This window comes from Geotrypetes seraphini, chromosome 6, assembly GCF_902459505.1.
Source record: "Geotrypetes seraphini chromosome 6, aGeoSer1.1, whole genome shotgun sequence".
NCBI classification, from domain to species: Eukaryota; Metazoa; Chordata; class Amphibia; order Gymnophiona; family Dermophiidae; genus Geotrypetes; species Geotrypetes seraphini.
In genome coordinates, this window is record NC_047089.1 from 2,982,735 (window position 1) to 2,996,061 (window position 13,327).

General features: G+C 49.1%; 1 protein-coding gene across 1 annotated transcript in view; it reads left to right on the plus strand.

Moving 5' to 3' along the window:
• Positions 1 to 1,713: 1,713 nt before the first annotated feature.
• LOC117363060 (ankyrin repeat domain-containing protein 50-like) overlaps positions 1,714 to 13,327 on the plus strand; it is a 70,268-nt gene continuing 58,654 nt past the window's right edge. Inside the window, exon 1 of the mRNA XM_033950274.1 lies at positions 1,714 to 1,842. The gene's annotated coding sequence lies outside the window, so the exon portion shown is untranslated. The remainder of the gene's footprint in view (positions 1,843 to 13,327) is intronic.

The following is a 13,327-nucleotide window of genomic DNA, read 5'->3' on the forward strand; positions in this document are numbered from 1 at the left end:
TCCTCTTTCCCCATCTCTCAGTGGGTGTCTCTCACTGAGTGTCTCTTCCTTTCTCTCCACCTCTGTGTAGGTGTCTCTCACCTGGGTGTCTCTTCTTCTCTCTCCACCTCTGCGTGGGTGTCTCTCCCTCTCTCTCCACCTCTGTGTTGGTGTCTCTCCCTCTCCCTGTGTGTCTCTTCCTCTTTCCCCATCTCTCTGTGGGTGTCTCTCCCTCTCACTGACTGTCTCTCCCTCTCTCTCCACCTCTGTGTTGGTGTCTCTCCCTCTCCCTGTGTGTCTCTTCCTCTTTCCCCATCTCTCTGTGGGTGTCTCTCCCTCTCACTGACTGTCTCTCCCTCTCTCTCCACCTCTGTGTTGGTGTCTCTCCCTCTCCCTGTGTGTCTCTTCCTCTTTCCCCATCTCTCAGTGGGTGTCTCTCCCTCTCACTGACTGTCTCTCCCTCTCTCTCCACCTCTGTGTTGGTGTCTCTCCCTCTCCCTGTGTGTCTCTTCCTCTTTCCCCATCTCTCTGTGGGTGTCTCTCCCTCTCACTGACTGTCTCTCCCTCTCTCTCCACCTCTGTGTTGGTGTCTCTCCCTCTCCCTGTGTGTCTCTTCCTCTTTCCCCATCTCTCTGTGGGTGTCTCTCCCTCTCACTGACTGTCTCTCCCTCTCTCTCCACCTCTGTGTTGGTGTCTCTCCCTCTCCCTGTGTGTCTCTTCCTCTTTCCCCATCTCTCAGTGGGTGTCTCTCCCTCTCACTGACTGTCTCTCCCTCTCTCTCCACCTCTGTGTTGGTGTCTCTCCCTCTCCCTGTGTGTCTCTTCCTCTTTCCCCATCTCTCTGTGGGTGTCTCTCCCTCTCACTGACTGTCTCTCCCTCTCTCTCCATCTCTGTGTTGGTGTCTCTCCCTCTCCCTGTGTGTCTCTTCCTGTTTCCCCATCTCTCAGTGGGTGTCTCTCACTGAGTGTCTCTTCCTTTCTCTCCACCTCTGTGTGGGTGTCTCTCACCTGGGTGTCTCTTCTTCTCTCTCCACCTCTGCGTGGGTGTCTCTCCCTCTCTCTCCACCTCTGTGTTGGTGTCTCTCCCTCTCCCTGTGTGTCTCTTCCTCTTTCCCCATCTCTCAGTGGGTGTCTCTCCCTCTCACTGACTGTCTCTCCCTCTCTCTCCACCTCTGTGTTGGTGTCTCTCCCTCTCCCTGTGTGTCTCTTCCTCTTTCCCCATCTCTCTGTTGGTGTCTCTCCCTCTTACTGACTGTCTCTCTCTCTCTCTCCACCTCTGTGTTGGTGTCTCCCCTCTCCCTGTGTGTCTCTTCCTCTTTCCCCATCTCTCTGTGGGTGTCTCTCCCTCTCACTGACTGTCTCTCTCTCTCTCTCTCCACCTCTGTGTTGGTGTCTCTCCCTCTCCCTGTATGTCTCTTCCTCTTTCCCCATCTCTCTGTGGGTGTCTCTCCCTCTCACTGACTGTCTCTCCCTCTCTCTCCACCTGTGTGGGTGTCTCTCCCTCTCACTGACTGTCTCTCTCTCTCTCTCTCCACCTCTGTGTTGGTGTCTCTCCCTCTCCCTGTATGTCTCTTCCTCTTTCCCCATCTCTCTGTGGGTGTCTCTCCCTCTCACTGACTGTCTCTCCCTCTCTCTCCACCTCTGTGTGGGTGTCTCTCCCTCTCACTGACTGTCTCTCCCTCTCTCTCCGCCTCTACGTTAGTGTCTCCTCCTCCCCGACTCTTCTCGCTGGGTTCGGGGCGGCGGCGGCTTCTCTGGCTCCTCCCGAGCCGGACACAGAACCTCTCGGCCGGCCTGATGCGAAGAAACCGAGGCCGGGAGCCGAAGCGCAGCGAAAGCGGAACCGCAGAGCCTTCCTGGGCAGGTAAGCGGGGATGATGTGCCGCCTGCTCGATCTCACGACTATCGCGATGAACCCAGACGTGCAGGGATCTGGAGACATGTATGTATGGACTCTAATGGGGGAGGGGGGGGTGACGAGGCATGCAAAAAAGGTGCACTTAAAGGTATATGGAAATATGCAGAAACGGTGCAATTCAAGCACAGACATGTGAAGATATGCAGAGACGCCTAGGTGCAGGCAGAGACATGTGAAGACATGCAGAGACACCTAGATGCAGGCACAGACATGCAGAGACACCTAGATGCAAGTGGAGACATGCAGAGACGCCTAGGTGCAAGTGGAGACATGCAGAGACGCCTAGGTGCAAGCACAGACATGTGGAGACATGCAGAGACACCTAGATGCAGGCACAGACATGCAGAGACACCTAGATGCAAGTGGAGACATGCAGAGACGCCTAGGTGCAAGCACAGACACGTGGAGACATGCAGAGACACCTAGATGCAGGCAGAGACATGTGGAGACATGCAGAGACGCCTAGGTGCAGGCACAGACATGCAGAGACACCTAGATGCAAGTGGAGACATGCAGAGACGCCTAGGTGCAAGAACAGACATGTGGAGACATGCAGAGACACCTAGATGCAAGTGGAGACATGCAGAGACGCCTAGGTGCAAGCACAGACATGTGGAGACATGCAGAGACACCTAGATGCAGGCACAGACATGCAGAGACACCTAGATGCAAGTGGAGACATGCAGAGATGCCTAGGTGCAAGCACAGACATGTGGAGACATGCAGAGACACCTAGATGCAGGCACAGACATGCAGAGACACCTAGATGCAAGTGGAGACATGCAGAGACGCCTAGGTGCAAGCACAGACACGTGGAGACATGCAGAGACACCTAGATGCAGGCAGAGACATGTGGAGACATGCAGAGACGCCTAGGTGCAGGCACAGACATGCAGAGACACCTAGATGCAAGTGGAGACATGCAGAGACGCCTAGGTGCAAGCACAGACATGTGGAGACATGCAGAGACACCTAGATGCAGGCACAGACATGCAGAGACACCTAGATGCAAGTGGAGACATGCAGAGATGCCTAGGTGCAAGCACAGACATGTGGAGACATGCAGAGACACCTAGATGCAGGCACAGACATGCAGAGACACCTAGATGCAAGTGGAGACATGCAGAGACGCCTAGGTGCAAGCACAGACACGTGGAGACATGCAGAGACACCTAGATGCAGGCAGAGACATGTGGAGACATGCAGAGACGCCTAGGTGCAGGCACAGACATGCAGAGACACCTAGATGCAAGTGGAGACATGCAGAGACGCCTAGGTGCAAGAACAGACATGTGGAGACATGCAGAGACACCTAGATGCAAGTGGAGACATGCAGAGACGCCTAGGTGCAAGCACAGACATGTGGAGACATGCAGAGACACCTAGATGCAGGCACAGACATGCAGAGACACCTAGATGCAAGTGGAGACATGCAGAGATGCCTAGGTGCAAGCACAGACATGTGGAGACATGCAGAGACACCTAGATGCAGGCACAGACATGCAGAGACACCTAGATGCAAGTGGAGACATGCAGAGACGCCTAGGTGCAAGCACAGACACGTGGAGACATGCAGAGACACCTAGATGCAGGCAGAGACATGTGGAGACATGCAGAGACGCCTAGGTGCAGGCACAGACATGCAGAGACACCTAGATGCAAGTGGAGACATGCAGAGACGCCTAGGTGCAAGAACAGACATGTGGAGACATGCAGAGACACCTAGATGCAAGTGGAGACATGCAGAGACGCCTAGGTGCAAGCACAGACATGTGGAGACATGCAGAGACACCTAGATGCAGGCACAGACATGCAGAGACACCTAGATGCAAGTGGAGACATGCAGAGATGCCTAGGTGCAAGCACAGACATGTGGAGACATGCAGAGACACCTAGATGCAGGCACAGACATGCAGAGACACCTAGATGCAAGTGGAGACATGCAGAGACGCCTAGGTGCAAGCACAGACACGTGGAGACATGCAGAGACACCTAGATGCAGGCAGAGACATGTGGAGACATGCAGAGACGCCTAGGTGCAGGCACAGACATGCAGAGACACCTAGATGCAAGTGGAGACATGCAGAGACGCCTAGGTGCAAGAACAGACATGTGGAGACATGCAGAGACACCTAGATGCAAGTGGAGACATGCAGAGACGCCTAGGTGCAAGCACAGACATGTGGAGACATGCAGAGACACCTAGATGCAGGCACAGACATGCAGAGACACCTAGATGCAAGTGGAGACATGCAGAGATGCCTAGGTGCAAGCACAGACATGTGGAGACATGCAGAGACACCTAGATGCAGGCACAGACATGCAGAGACACCTAGATGCAAGTGGAGACATGCAGAGACGCCTAGGTGCAAGCACAGACACGTGGAGACATGCAGAGACACCTAGATGCAGGCAGAGACATGTGGAGACATGCAGAGACGCCTAGGTGCAGGCACAGACATGCAGAGACACCTAGATGCAAGTGGAGACATGCAGAGACGCCTAGGTGCAAGAACAGACATGTGGAGACATGCAGAGACACCTAGATGCAAGTGGAGACATGCAGAGACGCCTAGGTGCAAGCACAGACATGTGGAGACATGCAGAGACACCTAGATGCAGGCACAGACATGCAGAGACACCTAGATGCAAGTGGAGACATGCAGAGATGCCTAGGTGCAAGCACAGACATGTGGAGACATGCAGAGACACCTAGATGCAGGCACAGACATGCAGAGACACCTAGATGCAAGTGGAGACATGCAGAGACGCCTAGGTGCAAGCACAGACACGTGGAGACATGCAGAGACACCTAGATGCAGGCAGAGACATGTGGAGACATGCAGAGACGCCTAGGTGCAGGCACAGACATGCAGAGACACCTAGATGCAAGTGGAGACATGCAGAGACGCCTAGGTGCAAGAACAGACATGTGGAGACATGCAGAGACACCTAGATGCAAGTGGAGACATGCAGAGACGCCTAGGTGCAAGCACAGACATGTGGAGACATGCAGAGACGCCTAGGTGCAGGCACAGACATGCAGAGACACCTAGATGCAAGTGGAGACATGCAGAGACGCCTAGGTGCAAGAACAGACATGTGGAGACATGCAGAGACACCTAGATGCAAGTGGAGACATGCAGAGACGCCTAGGTGCAAGCACAGACATGTGGAGACATGCAGAGACACCTAGATGCAGGCACAGACATGCAGAGACACCTAGATGCAAGTGGAGACATGCAGAGATGCCTAGGTGCAAGCACAGACATGTGGAGACATGCAGAGACACCTAGATGCAGGCACAGACATGCAGAGACACCTAGATGCAAGTGGAGACATGCAGAGACGCCTAGGTGCAAGCACAGACACGTGGAGACATGCAGAGACACCTAGATGCAGGCAGAGACATGTGGAGACATGCAGAGACGCCTAGGTGCAGGCACAGACATGCAGAGACACCTAGATGCAAGTGGAGACATGCAGAGACGCCTAGGTGCAAGAACAGACATGTGGAGACATGCAGAGACACCTAGATGCAAGTGGAGACATGCAGAGACGCCTAGGTGCAAGCACAGACATGTGGAGACATGCAGAGACACCTAGATGCAGGCACAGACATGCAGAGACACCTAGATGCAAGTGGAGACATGCAGAGATGCCTAGGTGCAAGCACAGACATGTGGAGACATGCAGAGACACCTAGATGCAGGCACAGACATGCAGAGACACCTAGATGCAAGTGGAGACATGCAGAGACGCCTAGGTGCAAGCACAGACACGTGGAGACATGCAGAGACACCTAGATGCAGGCAGAGACATGTGGAGACATGCAGAGACGCCTAGGTGCAGGCACAGACATGCAGAGACACCTAGATGCAAGTGGAGACATGCAGAGACGCCTAGGTGCAAGAACAGACATGTGGAGACATGCAGAGACACCTAGATGCAAGTGGAGACATGCAGAGACGCCTAGGTGCAAGCACAGACATGTGGAGACATGCAGAGACACCTAGATGCAGGCACAGACATGCAGAGACACCTAGATGCAAGTGGAGACATGCAGAGACGCCTAGGTGCAAGCACAGACACGTGGAGACATGCAGAGACACCTAGGTGGAGATGTGGGAGGGCAGATGTGCTCGGACATGCAGATGCAAATATTAATTAGTGAAGGCTTGTATTCTCCTGCAGTGATAAGTAGGTAATAGAGAGACAGGCTGACGTCCTCAGAGCGGATGTTGAGGTCTCTTGTAACGCTTTGATGGCTACAGATTGATGTGGGTAGGTGTGACCTAATAATAATAACTTTATTCTTTTCTACCGCCATAACCAAAAGTTCTAGAGCGAAATACAATAATACAGTAAAAAATGGAAATATTTGTAAAATAGAATTTCAATAATAAAACTCACTAAGTAATCAACTTATCAAACAAAGTGGCCTTAATTAATTTCCGAAAATTGCAATAGGATAACAGGCTCCTTAGCTCAGAAGGTCTTAGATCTTCAGCCATTAACTTTGGGATCAGTTTCTCTTGATGGGCAGAATGTAAAGTGGCAGCTGCGGTTGCTGGTCCGGATTCGGCTTCCATGTCTTCCGGCCTGTCAAAATGTCATAGGATTCAACTGTTCTGGAGGGCCTAAAGCGCAGAATTTGCTGTTCTTTCTCCGAGGTTTGCCTGCGCAGTCTTTCCGTTTCACTGGGAAGAATTGAGGGGTTTGGAAGGGGCTCCCACCCCTTCAGTTCCACTCAGGGTTCATTTACAGCAGGGGTAGGCAATTCCGGTCCTCGAGAGCCGGAGCCAGGTCAGGTTTTCAGGATATCCACAATGCGAGATGGATTTGCATGTAAATCTATCTCATGCATATTTATTGTGGATATCCTGAAAACGTGACCTGGCTCCGGCTCTCGAGGACCAACAGGAAGTCTCTGCCTGGATTTCCTGCTCATTCTTTCTCTCTTTTGGAAATATCTGTCTCCTTTTCTCTTCATTCTTTGCCCACCACATTAAGTTGCATCCCAGGACTTGTTGTCTAAACCTACTTGCCACATTCTGAAAACTGGGGGCAGCCATCTCCCCCCTCCCAATCTGCTTCTAATCTTCGCACTGGTTAACAGTTCCTGATTTTAAGGGACGATCAATCTCTTCTTTTTCTGGACTGGAGAGAGAGGTTTTTCTGTTGGGGGGTGGCAGAAGGCAGGTGGTTGCCACTATATAGTGAGGTGTGAAGGATCCTATAAAATTACAGCTCATTCCCATGGATAATTTCCTAAAAGTGAAGTCCGTAGGCCATAATTGAGATGGACTTGGGCAGATCCACTGCTTATTCCTAAAATAAGCAGCATAAAATCTGTTTTACTCCTTGGGATCTTATCAGGTACTCGGGACCTGGATTGGCACTGGGCTTGATGGACCTTCGGTCTGTCCCAGTACGATTTAATTTTGCCATACTGTCTACAGTGGCTCGAAGATCTTTTTTTTCCTAACCCAGAGCTCAGCAATTGTGGCTAGTAAAAACTTAGTCACCTGAAATGTAGCCCAGGGTTTTAAAGGCGTCCAAGTTTTTGGAGAATTCGCTTAGCAGCGCCTAACTCACGCTCTGCCCTTAGAAACAACCACTTAGCCATTAGGCACCAATAAGCGCATTGCAATAGACACCTATCAACCAATTACATTTTTTTAACCAATTATTGAGGCTGCTAAGGGTATTTTGCCTATTAAGTTAGGGGCCCTTTATAGAATCAGCCCCATACTGTATAATTTGCATATTGTTAACATAAGAATAGCCTTACTGGGTCCATCAAGCCAGGTAGCTGTTCTCATAGTCACTAGTACCTGGCCAAAACCCAAGGAGTAACAAAAGATTCTAGAACCCCAGAGTAGCAACATTCCATGCGGAATCCCCAAGGAGTAGCAACATTCCATGCGGAATCCCCAAAGAGTGGCAACATTCCATGCGGAATCCCCAAAGAATGGCAACATTCCATGCGGAATCCCCAAAGAGTGGCAACATTCTATGCTTCCGATCCACGGCAAGCAGTGGCTTCCCCCATGTCTTTCTCAACAACACACTTTAGACTTTTCCTCCAGGAACTTGTCCAAACCTTCCTTAAAACCAGCTACGCTATCCGCTCTTACCACAACCTCTGGCAATCGGCCTGTGAGTGTCTCTCAGTCTGGTTGGGCTGGGAAGCAGGTTGGTATTGACTGATAAAGCTAAGAGAGAGGTCTGTCTCCGTCCTGGCCCACAGTAGACAAAGCCCCGAGACTGTAGAGCAGAAACCTTTTCATGGAAGGCTGCAGGAGAGGTACCTCAGTGGGCCAAGTCGTCAGCACTTGCCTTGGACACCAGAGAGCCACTGAACTCAGTGAATACTCTGGGATCCCCCAATTTTCTGCGTTCTCAAATGAATATTTCTGACTGGATAATTTTAGCGCTGAGCTGAGGCAGCTGTGGTTTATTTTTAAATTATGCATCTGATGAGTCTGAAGTGATTAAGGATGTAATGAGACCTGTTGGATGTGAATGATTACGAGCAGAGAGCGCTGGTGTGCTGAGGGGTATTTTGGGTGTCAAAAACACATTTTATTCATGCTCTGAATCCAAGAAGTGTTGGAAAACAGAATCTTAAATCAAGCCCTTATTCCCATGTACCTCTGACTGGGGACCTCCCTTTCCTGAAGAACTTGACTTTTCAGCCGATTTTCCTGTGAGTCCTTCCCGCTCTGCTTTTGTGCTTAGAGCCTGGGACAGACGAAGGACTCTCTCACTGTGTTACACCATCATGGCTGGACCTAAACACAGTTTAGGTAAATATTCCTCAAGTGACTCTGGAAGCAAAAGGTTGGGGATGCCAGGAACAAATCCTGAGTAATTTCTAGGTGAAGGGGAATGCATTGTACATCATCCTGGTTCAATAAGGCTTTTTTCCTGTTTTGGAAAAGAGTTTGGAGAATTGACCTTAAACTGAACTCATTGAAATGTTGGGAGGAAGCCAGCTTACCTCTTCCTAACATGGCTGCTTTCATCAGTTAGACCCCTTGAGGAAGCATTGAGCTATCCTGGGTTTTTTCTGTAGACCGATTCCTAACCTTTCATAATGGAATCCCTTGTTTGTGCATTCGCCTAGGCAGCTGCTTATTGTTTTCACCAAGACTGGGACTGGAACTAACAAGGAGATCGCCCCATATTTCAACAAACTGCACTGGCTACCAGTCGAGGCTAGAATAATTTTCAAATTCGGTTGCCTATGCTTCAAAACACTTTTCGGCACAGCACCCACCTACCTTCGGAATCACTTTGTTCTCCAAGACAAACTCCGCTTCTCACCCAGAACATTACTATTCGCCTTTCCGACTCTCAAAGGATGCCAATTCAAAAGATTCCTCGACAAGACACTTTCCTTCCAATACTCTAAGTGACTTACTCCTTAACCATTTGTCATACCAATCATTCAGAAGATCACTGAAAACCCATTTATTTGACAAATTTATTTAACTTCCTTAATCGTTTTTCCTCTATGTCTTCCGGCATGCTCCTTTTGTATATAATTACATTAAAGGCCTGTCTGTTTCCTCCTACTTCCTACTCATGATGTAATTCATTCAGTCTCTCTTGTTGTAAACCGTCTTGAACTGAAAGGTATGATGGGATATAAATAAAGCTATTATTATAAGCCGTTCATACTTTTACCAAACTCCACTCAATAACTCCGTCAACCCTCAATGAATTGCTCTGTACCAGTGTTTACATAATTTTTTAAAGTCACTTCCTCAGGCTTATGTAAGAAGAATAACTTGCAACTCTATCCAAAGGTCATAGAATAGTTTACTCCTGTTATGTGCAGCGTCTCTCCTTATTGACTCTGTTCCTCCACCGAAGGTGACTGGATTAACCTCAGTTCTTACTACCCCTGATCCTAGAGCAGGGTGCAGTCAGGATCATCAGTGCATCAACTCGGGCTCGAGTCCTAGTGACTTGATGAGTTACAGATCTACAAAGAGATTGGTTTTGTGCCAGTCCGCTAAGGTCCTCCAGTGTCATCCCCATGGTTGTTTTCAACATGTCCAGCCTCTTCGCCTGGTTCCTTCGATCTTCCCAAACATGATGTCCTTCTCCAGTGACCTCTCTCTTCTGATGGTGTGACAGTCGCAACTTTATCATTTGGGCTTCGAGTGACATAGCCGGTTTGATCTCTTCCAGAATCGATTTGTTAGTTCTTCTGGCGGTCCTCGGCATGCATAAAATCCTTCTTCAGCACCAAAGCTCAAACGAGTCAACCTTCTTTCTGTCTGGTTTCCTTAGTGTCCAGCTTTCACATCTGAAACAGACCACTGAGAACATGAGTTTGTGGACAAGTCTGATCTTCGTTTGGAGTGTTCCCTTCTTGCCGTTGAATACTTTGTCGAGGGCCTTAATTGAAGAGAGACCAAGTGCTCACGGTAAACCTGATTATTACTTACAGTGTGCAGATAATAGTAAGGAGAGTACTATTAATTATTTCAAGAGCGTTACCAGATGTACGCAGCACTCTACAGAGTCACAAAGTCCCTGCTCGAAAGAGCTTACAATCTAAACAGTCAAGACAAACAGGATGCCAGGGTGGAGATTACAGTTAGAGGGGCTGGTTAGGGTGGTGAGCAGAGGGCAGTGGGCAGTAAGTTTATGGATTGAAGGCTATATCGAAAAGGTAGGTTTTCAGCCTACTTATGAACAAGGGAAGGGTGTGTGGCAGAAGCACTCAGGCAGTTTATTCCAGGCATACGGGGCAGTGAGATGAAAGGAACGAAGTCTGGATTTGGAAGTGGAGAGAAAGGGTATAGGTAGAAGCAACTTATCTGAGGAACAGAGTTTTTGGGGAGGTGTAGAAGGAGAGATGAGAGGAGAGATATTGAGGGGCTGCAGAATGAACACACTTGTAGGTTAGTCATAGGAGGCTCAGGGGAGACGGAATTTGGGATCCAACTGGCTGTGCCCGAAATCCTCAGGGTTCCTGCAGACATAACTGCTAGAAATCCTCCAGGCTTGTTCCTGAATCACCGGATTAATAGCTACGATGCATTGTCGATATTCACAATGACAGCCCTATTTCTTTCTTTTCTCTCCTATCTGCAGACAGAAGGGCTGGTACTCAGCTTTCCAGATTCTTGCTCTTATGACTTACATCTCACTTCTTGTGCCTGGTGATGCACTAGTCTGGATGGCAGAGCAGGCAGACTCTAATCTCTGGGATCTATACTGAAAGGGCTTGGCTTGGAGACTCTTCCTAGAAGGTCAAGGGCTAGGAGGGATAAAACCCAACACAAAATGGAGTCTCTGTTTTATAGTTAGAGCCACCGGACACTCCTTTTGTTCTACCAGTTTCTCTCTGCCTTCAGATGAGGTCACTGAGAAGACTTTACTCTATCGCTGGTTTAAAGTAGGGACACGGAATCTCTGCGAGAATTCCAGAGGCCCTAAAATAATTGTATCTCAGCAGTCATTAGATTTTGGGGGGATGCGCTTCGGCAAATTCTATCCAGTGAGATAGCTTTTGACCAAATGTCTTCGAACTCTGAGATTTACATTGCTGTTAAATCATCTCGATTATCATAATACCCTGGACTGTGGAATTAAATAATCCACTCTCCATCATCTCCAACTCGCACAAAATACAGTGGCCAACTTTTTGCTGGAACCACCTTGACATGTTCCTGTCTCTTGGCAGACTTTCACTGGCTTCCAGTAGCTTCCACGGTTTCCTTTGAAGTCCTCTGGTTTATTCCTAGGGCACCGCATTCGGCTATGCCTGCTTATCTTTCCAAATGACTGCTCCGATCGACCACTCCATTCTCAGGATGTCAGTCAGCTTGCGCTACTCCCACCCACCCAAGATCCACCGAGATGCTACTCGCGAAACTGCCTTGCATCTTGGAATTTGCTATTCCCACTAGAGGACAAAGGGATTGAAGGGTACAGATAGAAGTAGAGGTAGGTTATAGGGATAGGAGTAAAGGTAGGTTAAAGAAATAGTCAGGGACCATTTCTCAGGCAATAGGCCTGATGGGCCGCCGCGGGAGCGGACCGCTGGGCGAGATGGACCTCTGGTCTGACTCAGCAGAGGCAATTTTTATGTTCTTAATGGCTTTTTGTTTAGGGGGGACAAGCTTCACCCCAACCAACCCCACCTGTGTTCCTCTCCCCGCTCTAGCATCTCCCTTTTCCTTGCCTACGATTCCATATTCGCCCCCTCCCATATATCCACTATCCTTCCCTACTGCTGAACCCTCCCATCACGTCTTTTCCTTCCCTAATCACCTTCCCCCATGGTCTCCAGCACTTCTCTCTACCTCTTTGCCTGCCCTTCCCCCCCTGATATGTTTAGTGCCTCACTTACGCCATCTTCTTTCCTCCCTCCCCAATCAAGCATCTGTCCCCTCTTTCTCCCACTTCCTTCCAGCGTGTGCCCTCCTCTTCGACTCTCTTCTCCATAGAGCAGCTGCCCTTTCTCTGCTCCCTCTCCCTATTTCCATCCATCTCTCCGCTGTTGCCAGAGGATGTTGTAACAGCAGTTAATGTAGCTGGTTTTAAAAGAGGTTTAGACAGACATGGGAGGAAGCCACTGCTTGCCCTGGATGAGGAGGAAAGCAAGCACCTCGAATACTGTGTGCAATTCTGGTTGCCATATCTCAAAAAAGACGTAGCAGAATTAGAAAAGGTACAGAGAAGAGCAACAAAAATGATAAAAGGTTTGGGATGCCTTCCCTGTTAGGAAAAGCTACAGCAGCTAGGGCTCTACAGCTTGGAGAAGAGACAGCTCAGGGGTGATATGATAGAGGTCTATAAAATACTGAATGGAGTGGAAAGGGTAGATGTGAGTCACTTGTTCACTTTTTCTAAAAATACTAAGACTAGGGGACATGCGATGAAGCTACTAGGTAGTAGATTTAAAACAAACAGGAGAAAATATTGCTTCACACAACGTGTAATTAAACTCTGGAATTTGTTGCCAGAGAATGTGGTGAAATCAGTTAGCTTAGCGGGGTTTAAAAAAAGCTTGGATAATTTCCTAAAAGGGAAGTCCATAGGCCATTATTGAGATGGCTTGGGGGATATCCACTACTTTTTTCTAGGATAAGCAGCATTGAATCTGTTTTACGACTTGGGACCTAGCTAGGTACTTGGGACCTGTTTTATTAGTGAACCTCCACAGTCATTTGTCTTTTACAGAATTTAGGATGAATACTGATTATAGATAAGAGTTCTTTAATATATCTCATAAAGGTGGTGTTTGATACTAGCAGAACCAAGCTGTGTCCGCTAGATGCATGGGACGGGTATACAAACTACAGAGCCAGACGAAGGACCTCCTGAAACAAACATCCCTTTGGCTTGGGATTATAGGCAGGTGGTGCCCTGGGAAAGGGCTGACATGAGGCCATTGCAAAGG